Below are 16,480 nucleotides of genomic sequence, written 5' to 3'. Positions count from 1 at the left end.
CCAGCTCATTTCTTCTTTCACCCTGGACATCTGCAGCCACCGCTTCTTTCTGTGAACAGACCTTCTTCCACTTCTTTGTTTCTTAATTGAAGTAGACTTCATTTCCGATGTTGCGTTGGTTTCTGGTGTACAGCACAGTGATTCACTTATACGTGTACATACACACATATGCTTTTTCAGATTCTTTTCCATTATAGGTTACTACAGGATACTGAATGTGGTTCCCTGTGCTGTACAGTAGGACCCTGTTTATCTGTTTTATATAGAGTAGTGTGTATCTGCTAATCACCAACTCCTAATTTATCCTTTCCCCCTTTTCCCCTTTGGTGACCGTAAGTTTGTTTTCTGTGTCTAAGAGTCTCTCCTCTCCGTGTTCTGCTGTAAAAGTTCTACAGAGAAAGGAAATAGTTTGCTTTTGGGAATTACTTCTGCCTTCATTGCTCTACTGGGAGAGCACTGAGCAGTCTGCCTGCCTGCAGCCACTTAGAAACAAGGAGCCAGTCTTGCATCAAGCAGGGGGCACCCCAAGCAGAGAGGGCTGGCGCTTCATCCACAAGAGGCCACAGGCCTTGCCGCCACCCCTGGCCACCGCCACAGGCTTGTCTCCGCCGCCCCTGCACAGTTCAGCACCTCTGAAGACAGGGAGAAAACCAAGCGGCATTTATGTGCCCTTGAATTTCTTATTAGAGGAACAAAAGGAAGTTATTCCTCCATAAATCAAAGATCCGTTTCCTGCAGAGGAAGTGGGTTGACGATAGATGTAACTGAAATTCTGTTCCACAAATGGCAGGTCCATGTGCATCGCCTAGCTGGCCACACTCCCATGTCCTCAGGGCTGTGTGTGAGCCAGGTTCTCCGTCTGGATTCAGCAACTTTTCGTCCTCTTCCTTGTCTCCACTGGCGCACTGAACATTCTGCAGCAGAGCTAAAACAGCCTTAATACACAAAGTGAGCGCCGTGGTCGTCGTCCCGCCCACTCCGGAGAGGGCAGCTGGGAGCCTGTGGGGGTGCATCTGAAAGGAGTTTCTTTCAGTGATGAGTTCATCTGATGGACTGAGGCACAGCATAAAGCAAACATCTGCTCTTTGACCACTGGTTTCTTATACCGACAAGCTCCAAAATAGTCAGAAAGCTTAACTTCTGGCTTAACAATCCTATGAAGAATTGGCTGGTTTGGGAAATCTCTCCTATATTCATTTCTCTGACAAAAAAAAAAGTGTCTTTCTTGAGGATTGGACTGCGCCAGCATGGAGACGACAGCTCTTCCAGCTTTGCAGATCTGCCTCAAAACAGAGCTAGGTAAAACTGGTGTCCGAAAGTGCTCAGAAATGGACAATAGTTTGATGCAAATAATCATTACCTTTCAGAAAAAAATCATGTCGTTTTCTGGTAGAAATATATACATGCAGTCAGTTGCTATTACAGTTACAGTGAAACTTGATTTGGAAGTTTGATTTTGAAGGCCTAAGTGCCAGTCATTCTGTAATTTAACCGTGAAGTAATGGTATGTTTTTTAAAACAGGCAACTCCAGTCATTTCTTATACAACAAACACTGTCATTGCCTGGCAATGCTGATTTCTATTTCTTAGTTATTTCCAAAGAGAAGTGTGTATGCGCTTGCTGGAGCTTACTTTTTGTCACTTTTGGGGAAAAAATCCAGTTTTGTAAGAACTCAGACTCATTCGTGAATGAGTCATCAGTTTGTAGTGTAACTCGTTTCAGATTGAATGCTCTTGAACAAGTGTTCATTAAGTGTGTTTTTAAGAAATTTGTTTACTTCAATACTATTTTCAGCTAGAGTGCAATTCAGTTTGTTATTCTTTCCTTTTATAATACTTACAAGAATATTTTCAACAGTTTTAAGATGAATATGTGTCCATCAATGTGATCGTCTATTTTATATACACCAGTCAATTTTTCTATGTTACATGCCTGGCACCCAGAACACACACTGACACAAAGGGAACATTCAAACAATACCTGGTCAGATTCAACCACCCCCAAAATACTGGAGAAATGATGACTTCTATCCATGCAGAATTATCATTTATGCAATTTTCTCTGTCTTCAAACACTTAATAAAGCAGAGCTTGTAAACCTTTTTAGTAATTTATTTGAACTTGTGCTTATTAAATGTGAGAAGTAAAACAATGTGGGTCGGGTGTACAGGCTCTGAAGTCAAGACACATCCGTACGCCACATTTGGTTTTACCCTCTTAACAGCCTCTTTCCTGCCCCAAACCTAGACCCTGATTTTGTTCAGACGTCCACCTTGGCGGCCTGCTGACCAGTTGCACACGTACATCCTGCAGTGCGGACCTGGTGACTCCACCCGCATCCACAATGACGGCTGAAAGTAGATGGAGGAGAACAGTTTCTAACAATCAGATGTGGGGGAGCTCCTTGGGGGGCTCATGAGAAAGAGCCTGTCATCTTTAAAGGGAAATATAAGAAAAGACACTCTTCCTGCTCTGTCGTGCGTTCAGACAGGACGTCCTAGAATTGCTGGCTGTCCACCCACTGCTGTGCTGTCAGGGCCGACAGGTGCAGCGTAGATCAGGGTCCCGAAGAAGACCGGGGTCTCTGGCTGTGCCCTCGGGCTGCTACGTGAACCCACTCCGTGTTCCCTCTTAGGGGGCTTCTTACGCTGGGTAATATTTTTTCCTTACCCTCCAAGCCAATTTGAGACAAAATTAGATGCTAATGCCCCCAAAGAAATCCTAACTAATTCTGCTGGCATGAGGATATGTTTATTCCTACAACCAAAGAACTTTGTATAGAACCGTTTCAAGTGTTCTTCCAGAATTTTCCCAAATGTCCACATTTTAAAACCTACAATGCAAACAGAGAAGGTTGGCACCCATTGCTAGAAAAACTAGTTTATTCATGAAGAAAGGTCTTCCTACTCTAAAGCTACCTTGTGATAACTCCAGTAATACAGCAGAGTGAGGAAACCTGAGAAAACAGAATCTTTAAAAGTGCTGTTATGTGGTGAGGTGTTGAATGGATCTGTCTTTTCCGTGTGGAACCAGAATATATCGTCACCTCTTTCAGAAAGGAAAATACAAAATCAGAATTGAGGGCTACCGGTTAAGGAAGGAATTACCTCCAATTAAAGGAAAATCAAGGTATTCTAAGAAAAATGCAGCACGAACCCCTCTCTCTCCTCCCTACAGGCTCGGACTCAGCCATCCTTCCTGAGCCAAACTGCAGAGGAACTGGAGGCAGGTGGGTGTTAGCACGACCCTGGGCTCCGACAGCGCCCTAGACAGAAAAAAAAAGGGATCCAAGGCTCTTCCCCTCAGAGCAAGGCTTGACAATATTGAATCTGAGACTGGAGTCTCCGTGGATCTCGGAATAAATGGGAGAGCAGAAGTCTGTAGACCCCAGGTGGGGTTTGCCATCAGCTCCACATCACTGTGCCAGGGGTGCTTGACCTTGAGAGGACATGGAGGAACAAGGTGAGCAGGGTTAGTGCCCCGTCCCCGAGCTGGGAGAATGGAAGCGGACAAAGGGAACAGAAGTCTCCCCCAAATGCGAATGCCTCCTCAGGAGACTGTGCGCTTCCCTGCTGATACAAAGCCGGCCTCTATGGATGGAGACGTTTTGACTTCCTACCAGCTGAGCCCTTGAAGAAAACTGATGAGACGCCTAGGAGAGGCGAGCAGGGCCACAGAGAGGAGAGGACACAGAAGTCCTCCTGCACAGACACCCAACAGAGGTGACAGTGGCAACTAGAATCTTAAAAATTAATAGAAAATCCAATTGCAGGAAACTTTCATAGAAACTAAAAAACATGCCCATAAATTTTCCAATTAAACTGCTTAATGGATGCACTGAGGGAAAGGACGGTCACTCCGGAGCTCTGAGTTACTGGCCTGCCGGCTTAAGTGCAAGGAAAACCTCAAAACACAGAGTAGAGACCTGACCCGTAAAACACAAGAGACATGAAGGGCAGGGGGTGCGGGTGGGGGAAGGGAGAACAGATTAAAAGATTTAAAAACCTGGAGAAGGAAAAAAAAAACCTTCCTTAATCTATGAAAAACACAAACCTACAGTTTGAAAGGGCTCACCCAGTGGAAATTCAGAAAAACAGACCCAAGCAAGACCTGATGAAATTCCTAAACGTAGCAAAAATGTGTGGGACACGTGGAAAATAAACACACTGAAGTTCGTGAGATGGATTTAAGTCTACTTTTACAAGGAAAATGACAGCTTCAACTGCGAATTAGAGAAAAGAATGGGAAAAGGTGAGCGGAGCATACAGTTCCCAAAGTCCTAAAAAATCAAAGACGCAAAAGCAAATGAATCTCAAAGACAAAGAAATATAAAAAGAAGGGAAGAAATTAAGAAAGTAGACAGCAAGCCAGTGCACAATAGAGAGGATAAAGAAATTTTGTTATGAGACGACGAATAAAATGAGTAATTTGGGGGAAGACAAACTGAAGAAAAAAGTACAAATCTGCACCAACAAACGAACGATGGGACATTTCTAGAGCTACTGCCGATGTTCAGGGGTAATAAAAGGGTATTATGAATACAGTTTTGCAGCGGTAATAAGGGGAAATGCGAGTTTACATACATTTCCATTGTGGGCAAGAAAAATGAAACCATAAAGCAGGGATGCTGAGTGCCAGATGAAGGACAGTCCTTCGTAACGCTCTAGGTGCCAGAACGAAAGAGAAACGGAAAACTCCTGCTTCACGGAGCTTAAGTTCTACTGTATAAGATCACCCATGTTGAAAATTTTATTTGAGAGATATATGCAATGGTTTCTTACCTGGTTTTCCATTTCAATTTCAAGCTGTGGCACTTTTTTTTAGTTGTCTACTTGTGCTTTCTCCCTTCACTGCAGGAAAGGATAGCCAAAACTCACTTGTTTAGTTACTGCTGTCCAAGTGATTGGGAGACGGTTTTACTTCCCATCTTTGTAACTGGCTTCATTCTACTTTTCTTGAATTTCCTTTGTTTTTCTCTGTTCTAACTTCTTCAGTTGAATGCTTAAGCATTCACTGACTTTCTTATTTGATCTCAACACACAGACAATTAAATTTCCCATGACCACTGCTTAATGAAATTCAATCCTATTTGATATGCAATGTTTTTATCATCAGCACTTTAAAGAAAACCTGACACTTTGGTTTGGATTTTTAGTTCAACTAGAAAGTCATTTTGAGAGATAGTTGTTAATTTGTTTTAGTTTTCAAGCATTCTTCCCATTTTCTTACTAATTTCTACTTACTGCGTTATACTTTTTTTTTTTTTTTACTATTTCTGTTTATAAAGTTTAGTTAGAGTTTCTGTGGATTAATATTGTCATTTGGGTGAATATTCAATACACAGGTACTTGAAAATAAGATACATCCTAATTAGTTTTATTATTTAAGCCTGCATATCCTTGTTTTTGAATACGGTCTGTCACAGACCAGCAGAGATCAACTAAAGTCTCCTACAACTAGTGTTTTGTCTGCGTAGTCCCCATTATTTCTCCTACAAACTTTATGATTATTGATGCTGTATTATTGATCACTATATTATTTAGTACAAGGATATTCAAAAAGAGGAAAAGATACTCATATCTATGAAAAAGATTTTTTTCCCCAAAAGTACAAGAAGGCTTAAAAATTTAATCAGCATTAACAAGTCAAAACAGTAGTTTTTTTACTGCTGTGACGGATGGTTTGCAAAGACTGTGAGAACAACCATCTGCAGGAAGCCCGCTTGCAGGGGACTTGGCAGCTCGTCCTCTCAGAGGCTCCCCGTGTTCTCACCCCTGGACCTGAGCTGGCCTTGTGCGCTGCTTTGATCAGCAGGACACAGCTGATGTAACCGAGTTCCGGTTTCCACTCTCTGGGACTGCTTCCCTGAGACCACCATGTAAGAACGTCAGTGGGGGATGAGGAGGCACACGGAGAAGCACCAAACTGTCCCAGCCACGAGCCAGCATCTGCTGCCAAATGTGAGCGTGAAGCCGTCTTGAACATTCCAGCCCAGTGTGGCCGCCAGGAACGTGCAGCCACAAGAGAGAACTGAGGTGGGACCCGCAGAAGAACCCCCCAGAAAACCTACAGAATCACAAAGGCAATAAATCATCACTTTTAAAAGCCACACTTTTAAAAGCCACCCTAACAAACATTAGGGTGGTTTGTTACTTAGCAACAGGTAACTGAAATATCGCATTCACTGATTATAATTAATCAAAATAGAAATCATTACAAAAAGCCAAAGAGTTCACTGAACTTGGAGTAGAATTAATGCTAAACTATTTTTCATCGTAGCAATTCTCATCCTCTAATAAAATACACTAGTTTCTAAAAAGTCCATCCAACTCCATCTCTGTAAGATGTATTTCCAATAAAACTTTACTTTTGTGTTTAGTACTTACTCATAAATATTTGAAATATATTTGTTTTGATTCATTGGAATAATAAAACAGTTTTATCATAACAGAAAAAAAAAGCCAGAGTTGTTTACTTGAAAATGTAAAAATACATTCACAAACTTTAAAGCAAAGAGGTATGCAACACTGAAGTTAGGAACTACCCAGAAAGCGATGAGAAGGAAAGCAATTTATATCCTAAAGCAGCAAAGGCAACATTTATTAATAAAATTATAGCACTGAAAACAAAGATGTAGTCAAAACACGATATTCAAAGAAATCAAATGCGCATCTGAAGAAATTAGAGAAGGAATAAAATAAGGCAAAATAAACCAGGAAATGAAAGTCAGTAAAGATAACAAGCATTGATGATGAAATTGTTAATTACATTTTACCAGTTCGAACATGAGTAGAGGGTCCCCTTTCAAAAATGTGAAATAATGAAACATACACATTTCAACTCAACAGTGTTACTGCTGAGAATCTGTCCATGGGAGAAGAAAACAGCAGAAAAATACACATGTATATAAGATTTCAAGCAAAGTTAAGTTCCATTATGTTTAGCCCTCTATTGGAAACCTGTGACATTTCTTCTTGTGTTCCCCTGCTGCTCAAAATACAAAGCTAAAGACTCTTAATCTCACATTGTTTTATTACCAAGTCTGACTGCCCAACAAAAATACTATCTAACTTTACAGGAAAATTTAAAAAAGCTGACAATCATGGAGAGTCATAAAACATGTCTAATATGTTAGAATTTATAAATTTTATTTATTGTTAATTATGTCTGAATTTACTGCATTTGAAATGAATTTGCTGATTTTTGTCTATTTCTTTTAAATACAAGCCTTTGTTCTACCACTATTACAAGAAAAAAGAGGGTGATTTCCAGAATTTTAACCAAAAGCGTAATCTGTTATCTGACAGCTACAGCTGTTTACATATTTTAAACTGAATAATGAGCTTCCAAAAGTTTCAAAAACTAAACACGATCAGACCTATGTTGGTATTTCCACACTCAAGAGAAGCAATCTAGCTGCAGTCCAAAATTCATGTGAAATTTTCACTATCGCTTATCAACCAGCAAGGCTAGTAATAATTAACCAAGGATAACAAGTCAAATAAAATAAAGTATAAACTGAACTCTGCTGGTGACTATTAAAATCCTTCACCATTTCAGAAGACTAATCTTAAATCATTAACTGTAGACTTTTTTGACTTTAATTGAGGTGAAATTGGCATATAACATTGTATTAGTTTCAGGTGTACAGCATGACTCACTCTTTGTGTACACTACAAGGTGATCACCACAGTAAGTCCAGTTACCATCTGTTACTGTACAATTGGTTCCCTTCACCCATTGCACTCACCCCTGAAGCCCCTTCCCCTCTGATAACTACCCATCTATTCTCTGTATTTATGAGTTTATTTGTTTGTCTGCCTGTTTTTTATATTCCACATGTAAGTGAAATCATACAGTATTTGTCTTTCCCTGTCTGACTTACTTCACTTAGCATCATACCCCCAAAGTCCACCCATGTTGTCACAGATGTCAAGATTTCCTCCTTTTTCATGGCTGGGCAGTATTCTATTGTAGATACACCACTTTTTTGACTTCTAGAAAAACTGCATTAAAATATACATAATATAAAATTTACCACCTTACCCTTTATATTATATATTATGTATTATAATTATAAATTATATATGTAATCAAGAATTAAGAATTTAGGCTAGTTTATTTAAATGTACAGTTGTCTACTTATGGGACATATATACAAACATTTCAACTATTTTGTCCTATTTCCCATTATTTCAGCATTCTTCCATACCAGCAGCTTGTCTTAGGCTTACATTATACTGGACTTCTGGTAATTTAATTTGCTACACTTCAGTATGGTAAATGTGATATATGTGAATTAATCAGAATTAATTAAGACTGGCTAATTATTGCAATGAGTTACTCTGTCCATATTAAATCCGAGGTTTTGTTAGGAACATAAAGATTGTCAGAAATTATCTTTAATTGGCAAAACCAGTGGAAGACAAGATACTTGTTAGTGAGGAGGGGCAGGACAGGACCCACATCCTTCACACTCACAAGGACAAGAAGCTGGCCAGCCCAGCCATCCGTGGTGCCCTGCAAGTATGGATGCTGGTAAGCTGGTTTGTCCCCATTTCAGGAGAAACCCTGCTTTCTGAGCTGCTGATCCACAAAGCATGCTGACGCTGTCTCAAAAACAGTATCAAGTAACACCGGAGTGACCCACTGATAACAGGTGTTAGATGCACCCGAGGGCAGAGGAAAGCCCCTCTCCCCCTGTATCCGATGTGGCCATGCCGGTTGCTAATTAAGAGTCTGTGCGGGAAGAGGAATTCAGTCTGAGACTTGCTCTCATCGGAACAGCTGCGTGGTTGCTAGGCAGAGGGGGCGGGGCTCACAGGCTGCCTCTAACATCGAGAGAATATAGATATTTACAGACAGTTGCTACAGCTGATGACCTAGCAAATAAACTCTACATATGTCAAATCTGAAGTTCAAACTAAGCTCTGGGTTTTTCCAATTAAGTTTTGATTCATAAAATTTTAACAGTAGGAAAATACTTCTCTGATATTTTAAAAATACCCCTGAAGACATTAAGTGGGAAATGCATGGTGAAGAAAATGGTGTATATAATGCTGCTACTTCTCCAGTCCAGGCTGAAGTCAGTGGAGGTAGATGGACAGAAAGAAACGATGGACAGAGAAACAGATAGTGGTGGATGGCGGATACATGGAATATTTCATAGAGACATATGTGTGTATACATGTATGTGTATATATAATGAGTGTTGTTTGAATTGCAGTTTACAACTGAAATAATTTAAATAACATTTCTTTATTTCAGGCAAATTTACAAGCTGGCCCACAATGCTCTGACACCGCACATACCTTCTGTGAACTAGAGGAGGGGAAAGTTACTGAAGCAATCATACACAAAAATACTCTATTTTATCTTTTCAATGTAAGTACAGGAAAACCCACACTTTGGTCCAAAGTTCCTTTTTATTAAAAATTATCTCACTGATACTTTGTCAATAGAATGCATGCTAATTATGAGCCAATTCTGAGTTCTATACCTGTGAGCTGCTCCTCCCTTCGCCCCCTAGGATTCTTTCCCTGTTGTGTGATTAATATTAACAACTTAATGTCTGCATTGTGTATATGATATGAACAGTCAGATAGCAGATACAAATTTTACACCAGCATCTCTCTTTTTCTCAATACACATACATATCTACACACATAGGTAATATTATATTTATATATATGCTTTCTAGTGGGCTAACACCGGTCACATTGCACAGCACCAGATTTTCTTCAATAAAATATATCATCGGTATTTTTTCAGATCAGAAGTATAGATTTAATTCTTTTCATAATTTATTTTATTCTTTCCCATGGATGGGGTTTCAAGCTGTTTGCAGGGATTTTGTTTGTTTGCATGTTTGCTTTGCCTACTAAAAAAACAATGCCACGTTAAAATTTAATTTTACACGTGCCCTCGTCTAATTATGTTTTTAGAATAGACTTCCCAAAGTGAAAACACTGAGTGAAAAGGGCTGAAACAAATCTTAATGTTTAATAGATACAGGCAATTTGGCCTCCGAAATGCAACAAGTCACAACCCCGCCAGCAACACTTCCTTGCACTGCAGCTGGCATAGGATTTTGCCAGTCATTTAACTTTTGCTCCAGTTAACCTTGAAAGAGAAAACAGTGTATTGTTCATACACTGACACCAAATCAAGCTGTTATCACAGCTACCTCCAGGTGTAGTGTCCTGATTCTACACTGATTTTACTAAAAAACTCAATTCTTATCATTTTAAAACACAATCGCCAACAAATCCTCCCAGAACTTGTATATTCTGAATAAGCTTGTACTACAGATGCCCATTGTGTCCTCCCCCTGTATCACACCCCCTTCCTGGACAGCCCGCCCCATGAACAGCCCAGTAACTGAGCAGCGGAGCTGAGGGCATCTTTGGTGACACCAGTTATGGGCTAAATCCAAGCAGAGCAGAAGTTGATCTAAGAGAGAGTGCAGATATGAGACCATGTGACTCCAGAACAAGCCAGAGAGGCGCTTCATTCACTGAATCTTTAATCAAATGATCATGGCATGGTCTGCTTCCATTGGCATTTTACAAAATTCAACCTTCTTTCATGATAGAAACACTCAACACACTAGAAATAGAAGGAAATTACCCCAATATAGTAAAAGCTATATATAAAAAGCCCACAGCTAACATCATACTCAATGGTGAAAAACTGAAAGCTTTCCCTTTTAGTAACAAGGCCAAAATGCCTATTTTTGACACTTCTATTCAAAATAGTACCGGAAGTCCTAGCCAGAGCAATTAGGCGAAGAGAAGAAATAAAAGGCTTCCAAATTGGAAGAGAAGAAGTAACACTGTCTCTGTTCACAGACGACATGACCTTCCTTGGAGAAAACCCTGAAGTTCCACAAAAAAATAGTTAAAACTAATTTAAAAATTTAGCAAAGTTGAAGAATATAAAATCAACACACAAAAACCAGCTGTGCTTCTGTACACTAACAATGAACAACCTTCAAGGGAAATTAAGAGCACAGTCCCATCTGCAACAGCGTTAAAAAGAATAAAATAATGAGGAATAAACTTAACCAAACAGGCAACGACATGCACACTGAAAGCAACAAAACATCGCTGAAAGTAGCCACACAAGACAGAAGTAAGTACAAAACCATTCCGTATTCATGAATTAAAAGAGTTAATATTGTTAAAATATTCATAATACTCAAAGTGAGCTACAGATTCAATGCAATCTGTGTCAAAATAATTAATGGCATTTTTCACGGAAGCAGAAATAATCATCATAAAATTCATATGGGATCTCAAAGGACTCTGAATGGCTGAAACAATCTTAAGAAAAACAAAAAGGAAAGCAAAACTAGAGTCTTCACAACTCCTGATTTTAAAACAGGGTACAAAGTCCCAGTACAGTACTGGCATGAAAGCAGCCATACAGATCAGTGGAATAGTCCACGACAAAGACCACAGAAACAGACACTCACTTACTTGGGCAAATGATCTTTGACAAAGCTGTCAGGGCTACCCAGTGGGGAAGGGATAGTCTCTTCAACAAACAGAGCTGGAAACTGAATACCTACATGCAAGAGAATAAAGCAGGCCCCTTGCATTCCACCATATACAAAAACCAACCCAGAGTAGCTTAGATGTAAGCAAGGTCCTAAGGTCCTAAATGTAAGACCTGAAACTATAAACTCTTAGAAGAAATCATACAGGAAAAACTTCATCATGTTGGATTTGGCAGTGATTTCTTAGATACAACACCAAAATAACAGGCATAAAAAGCAAAAATAGACAAACAGGACTACATCAAACTTAAAAACTTTTGAACAGCAAAGGAAACAACAAACAAAATGAAAAAGCAACCTGCAGAATGGAAGAAAAAACTGCACGTCATAGATCTGATAAGGAATTAAAACCCAGGATATATAAAAAACTACAACTCAACAATAAAATCCCCCAAATAACCAGATTTAATAAATCAGCAAAGGGCTTGAAAAGACCTTTCTCCAAAGAAAATATACAAATGGTTAACAAGCACATGAAAAGATGCTCAACATCACTGATCCTCGGGGAAATGCAAATCAAAACCACAATGAGATACCACCTCACACCCACTAGGATGGTCGCTATTAAGAAAAAAGAAAGCAAAGAAAGTGTTGGCAGTGAGATGGAGAAACTGGTACCCTTGTACTCTGTTGGTGGGAATGTAAAATGGTGCAAGCGTTGTTGAAACAGTACAAAGGTTCCTCAAAAAATTAAAAGATAGAATTACTATGTCATCCAGCAAATCTCACTTCCTAGCATCGATCCAGAAGGACTGAAAACAAGATCTCAAAGAGACACCTGCACGCCTATACTCATCGCAGCCTTGTTCACAATAGCCGGGGGTGGAGGCAGCCTAAACGTCTGCTGACTGACGCCTGGATAAAGGAAGCGTGGTATGTGCATACAATGGGATTCTATTCGGTCTTAAAACAGAAGGAAAGCCTGTTACACGCTGTAACATGGGTGAACCTTGAGGACATCATGCTAGTGAAGTAAGCCAGCCAAAAGAAGTACTTACTACGTGATTCCATTTATTTGGAGTGTCTACAGTAGTCAAATTCAAAGAAACAGAAAGTAGCATGACAGCACCCAGGGGCCGGGGGAAGGGGACAATGGGAGTTGTCCGGTGGATCTAGAGCGTCAGCTCTGTAAGGTGACAAAGTCCCAGAGACCTGCTGCACAGATGTACCGGGCACTCAGCAGTGACTGAGATGGTCAATTTTATGTTTGTGACTTTTACCACAATTAAAAAAAGGTAACTGACTGATGACAAAACAATGGCAATCGTGAAATTGATACCATATATAGAGGCAAAGTATATGACCAAAATAACACAAGGCAAGAGGGGGAAAACATAAGTCTACCAGTTACAGGTTCTTTAACTTTATGTGTGGTGGTATAAAATTACCTGAAGATAAACTGTAAATTTAAAAAGAATGCTGAGAGAACTTAAAAGCCTCAAGATGAATATTTTTAAGATATTAATTTGACCCAAATAAATAGTTCATCAATTTGAGAGCCTTTTTATTTTAAAGAAAGCACCATGTCAATATTCATATGGAAATGCAAATGGTTTAGAATAGTGAGAAAAAATCTTGAGAAAAGAGGAAATGTTGAGGATTTACACTAAATGATTTCAAAACTTCCTAGGAAGCTACAATAAGAGAGGATGGTACTGAAATCAAGGTGCAGAAGTCAAAGGAGCAGAATAAAAAGGCCAGAAACTGTGTCTGTCTCTGTCTCTCGTCCTGTCTGTCTGTCTGTCTGTCTCTTTCATCTGCTACAAAGGCAGCAGTCAATACTGTCAAAAAAAAATGCCTTTATCTTTCACTCTTGGCCAACGAGCGGTTAGAGTTCCAAACCTTAAAATTTCAAAGCAACAGGAAGTCTAAACATAAAAGCCATCATCTCTTTCTTTCTTTTTATCTTAATCATAAATATGTTCATTTCTGCCAACTCTAAGTATCCAGCCAAGGGAAAAAAAAGAAAAACGACTTAACTTTGTCATCATTTTCATTGTCGACCTAGCAGAGTGGATGTTACTAAGAGAGGAGTGGCAATCCAAGCATAATGAGGGTGTTGAAAACGGCTGCAGAGCATGACCCAACCTCGTGAATAAATCTTACCTGGCAGAGAAACAAGAAACTGAATTAGAGTGGCTGCCGGGAACATGACTGTAGGTGAAGACTGAACGGAAGTGTTTGAGGAAACGGCACCTTGCTTCTGATTCGTGGAGAGAAAGCAATTCTGGGCTGCGTGTCTCTTCCCCTCCAGTTCCTGTGGACTCTGCTCTATAACAAAAGGAGCCGTCCCTGCCATGGCACCAATTTGTTAATCTTTCCCCCCCATGATACTATAACCCACCTGTAATCAAGCAAGCAATCAACACACTCAGGAGTGCCCCAGCTGAAAATTAAACTCTTTCATCCAGATTTGGAACAAGGCTACAAACCTTGTTCCAAGCTACCAACTGAAGTGCCAGCTACTCTGCAGGCTGGAGTAAAACATCTCATTCTGTCTCCTCTGGGGGCATCCTCTCTCCTCCTGTCCCTTAAGTGTTCAAATTTCTCAGGCTAGGTCTGACGTTCTCCCTTCCTTTTAGGCTCTTGCACTAAACTTTTGTCTTTTTTTTCTATTGTGAACAAATATGAATAACACAAAATGTACCATTTTATCCATTTTTTAATAAGCAGTTCAGTGCATTAAGTACAATCACACTGCTGAGCACCCTCCTTCTTGCAGTAACACTGATGGCTACTCAAACACCTGTCTCAGCCCAGATCTCGTTCCCAAAACCTGACGATTCAACATCTCCTTTTGGATATTATAGCATTTAGGTTTCTCTTAGGTGCAAACAACAAAAACCACTGCTAGCCAATTAGATAGAAAAGGATTCTTCTGAAAGGATTTAGGGTAATTCTTTCGGAAGAATCAGAGAATCGTGCTTCCTCATGTTTGGAGGATGGGTGTATACATACATACCTCTCACAGTCACAATGTGGAAGTGAGCACATGAAAATACCACTGCTGTTACAACTGGGCACAGACCACCACTTGCAGTCACACTGTTAGAGCAGGCAGGTAGCTAGATATGAGCAGAGAAAGGGGGCCCGGGCCAAACGGCAGGAAACCACACATCTTGTAAACAACGGGGGTCCTTGGGCAGAGAAAGAAAAGCAGGAACCTCTGGACTGATAGGAAACCACACATCCTGGGCTGATGTGTCCTGGAGGCTGACAAAGAAAGGTGGGGAAACGCAGGAATCTCCAGTGTCTGAATGCGAACTTTTGCTCATTATGCCTTCATTACAATAAAATTGGCCTTGCAGATTTGAAGTACCCATCGTGCACAGACACCGGGACACTTCCGATCCAGATTAATAAGGACAAAAAAAAAAAAAAATCCCTTTTCTCCTCAGGAAGGTGGAGCTGGGATGAAAATCAGGAAATACAGCCCCAAACCCCTCCCTCCCCAATGAATACTCCACCCATTCATTTTTACACCCCAAGTAACCACCCTGCCAAAGAAACTCAGCCCAGATACTCACCGCTCGCCCCTTCAGAGTGTACTATCGCTTAATAAATCCTTGCTTTGCTTTCTAGACCTCCGCATCTTGTCTCAGAATTCCTTCTGCAACTAGACAAGAAGCTCCTCTCCAGTCACAATACCTCCGGGGACCTACTGCTAGAAGCTCTGAGGTCCGCACCTGGCTGCGGCTGCGGCTGCCACATGAGCACGGATGTCACAATGGCCTTCCTTTTCCACATCACCTGTCTCCGCCTCAAAGTCTGGTCCAAGTGTGCCTGGTTGACCAAGTCTGGGTCATCTCAGCTGTGAGAGGAGCACCCCCTATCTGGAGACCAGCTCTCACTCATCAGATGGAAAAACTGCCAGAGCAAAGGGCAGGTGCTCGGTAGCTGAAAAGAAGAAAATATGCTCATTAGCTTCTTTAACAGGCACTTCAAACTCATTATGAACTTAGAACTCCTGGTATTTCCCCAAACATTCTTGTGTTCTTTTAATCATGCAAGCACCAAAGGCAGAGATGTAGAAGTATTCATTCTACATTCTGCTGCATTTTTCCCCACCAGTTACATCTCAAGTATATCCTGAATCCATCCACTTCACTCCAGATCCATTCCTATCACTTAAATCCAAGATTTTTTACTTGGAATATTCCTAAATATTAGTCTCACCCATTGTAACAACTTCACTGAATATAACTTACATGCAACCCTAGTCACCCATTTAAAAGTACAATTCAATAATTTTCAGTATTTTCAGGGTTGTGATACAGACTGATCACAAAAATCTATGTTAGAACATTATCGTCACCGTCCCCCCATAAAACTCTGTATCCATCAGCAGTCACTCCTTATTTCCCCTCAAGACCCTGACGCTTAGACAACCACTAACCTACTTTCTATATAGCTGGAGTTGCCTGTTTTGGACATTGCAAGCGAATGGACTCATACAGTATACAGTCATTTGTAACCAGCTTCCTTTTTCAAGGTTCGTCCATGTTGTAGCACTGATCAGAATTTCATTTCCTTCCTTGCTGAGTGACATTACATTGCAGGATGCATCACATTTTATTTATTCCATCGTCAGTTAATGGCATTTAGATTGTTCTCTCCTCTATGATGAAGGATGCTGCTATGAACATTCAAGTACAGGTTTTTGTATGAACATATATTTTCAGTTCTCTTAGATATACACCTAGGAGTGCAGATCCTGGGTCGTAGGGTAACTCCATTTTCAACATTTTAAGAACTGCTAGTTGTTTTCCAAAGCAGCTACTCCATTTTACATTCCCACCAGCAATGGGAGTGTCCAAAATTCCTCCACATCCTCGCTGACACTCTGACACTTGTTTTCTGTGTTTTTGATTATATCCATCTTACGAGCTATCAAGTAGTGTCTCAGTGCAGTTTTGATTT

General features: G+C 40.3%; 1 protein-coding gene across 1 annotated transcript in view; it reads right to left on the bottom strand.

The window, feature by feature from the left end:
- TNFSF13B (TNF superfamily member 13b) overlaps nucleotides 1-15,240 on the bottom strand; it is a 48,193-nt gene extending 32,953 nt beyond the window's left edge. The window contains exon 1 of the mRNA XM_045514768.2: nucleotides 15,088-15,240. The gene's annotated coding sequence lies outside the window, so the exon portion shown is untranslated. The remainder of the gene's footprint in view (nucleotides 1-15,087) is intronic.
- Nucleotides 15,241-16,480: the final 1,240 nt, after the last annotated feature.

Source organism: Camelus bactrianus, chromosome 14 (assembly GCF_048773025.1).
Source record: "Camelus bactrianus isolate YW-2024 breed Bactrian camel chromosome 14, ASM4877302v1, whole genome shotgun sequence".
Taxonomy (NCBI): domain Eukaryota; kingdom Metazoa; phylum Chordata; class Mammalia; order Artiodactyla; family Camelidae; genus Camelus; species Camelus bactrianus.
Note: the sequence above shows the minus strand (reverse complement) of the source record. Positions and strands in the feature narration are given on the sequence as shown.